Here is a 1,394-nt window from a genome sequence, read left to right as displayed (position 1 = left end):
ATGTGCTAGACACAGTTTACGATGATGATATTGTTGTTGTTCGTTATTGTTTTTTAATTATATTTTTTGCTATTAACATCTGTCACTGTTCTTACAACGATTATTATCAACAGCAGTAAACATCATTCCTAATACCAGTGTCATTACCATATGCCATCGCTTCCGTCACATATATTTCGCACACGGTCAGTTCCGACGCCCCATAACGCGCCTTCCGTTGTTGTGCGGGATAACCGCTTGACTGACGTTGAGGTCTCCGGTTGTGACGTTTTATGCCCAGATATCGGGGTCGTTTTCCTTTGTCGTCGTTTTATGTCTTTATTTATTTTTTTATTTTTTTATTATTGTTTTTTTTACTTTCTTCGTCTGAATGTTAGTCTGAGATTTTGTGTGGGGCGATGGTGGTGATGCGTGTTTTTTAGTGCGTGTATTTTTTTTTTTTCTAGGGTTTAAAAGCTGTCATTATTATTGTCGTTATCATTATTAGTGATGATGTTACAGCCATAATTGTTAGAGGAGTTATTAACTATTACCATTAATAGCACTATTGTGTTATTTCTATCATTCTGCCATAACTCCTTATGTTATTTGCATCATCTTAATATTGCAATCGTAATGAACAATAATACAATAAGATAAGGTAAATACAAGAGCAACATTTATTACTGCCATGAGGCCAAATGTTAATATTTCTGCATTTGTTTTAATTCTAAGAAATATCACATTCCTGTTATTTATCTCTGGTAGTTTTGCTGTTATTGCTACTTCTATAACGATACCTGTTACTGCTTTGTGTATTAAAATATTGCCAGCGTTATTACGACCACTTGTGCTACTCTCACAGTTAGTTTGAACTGTTTATACTCCTAGAATTGTGTGCAGTACTAGGCCTCTTGTTAGTGTTTTTATCACTACTGTTTCTAGTGCCAGTTACAGTGATTAGTATTTTAGCAGTGCTGTGATTCCCGTCACTGCTTTGACGGTTGATTGTCATTAACTACTTATGTGATTCGTCTGCAACTCTGATTAGGTCTAATACTGCCTGATTACTATTGTCGATAATACCATCACTTTGTGTACCTTTAAATCCTAATTACTATTATTGCAACTGCAATTATAACCCTGTTATAATCACTGGACAGCATTTACAACAAAAATCATAGTAATCATCGAAATAGTAATAATGTAAGTGATAGTATTTGAAATTGAAGTAACTACCACAGGCACCACTTCTAGTAATAATACTACTGCTGTGACAGTACTGCTATTGCTACAAACGTTTTTGTTACTGATATAGCTGATAATGCAGTTACTCTTAATGATTCAAATTGCAATTACTGCTATGATTACAGTGACTGTTACTTTCTCTACGTTTTCCCTCAATGCCTATGGAA

The 1,394-nt window shown here is 34.4% G+C and overlaps 1 protein-coding gene across 1 annotated transcript in view; it reads left to right on the top strand.

The window, feature by feature from the left end:
- Positions 1 to 1,394, top strand: part of LOC119591267 (rho-related BTB domain-containing protein 1-like) — a gene marked incomplete in the record, with an annotated part of 74,215 nt that overhangs the window by 61,168 nt on the left and 11,653 nt on the right.

This window comes from Penaeus monodon, chromosome 28, assembly GCF_015228065.2.
Source record: "Penaeus monodon isolate SGIC_2016 chromosome 28, NSTDA_Pmon_1, whole genome shotgun sequence".
In the NCBI taxonomy this organism is placed as follows: domain Eukaryota; kingdom Metazoa; phylum Arthropoda; class Malacostraca; order Decapoda; family Penaeidae; genus Penaeus; species Penaeus monodon.
This window is presented reverse-complemented; position numbering and strand designations above follow the sequence as displayed.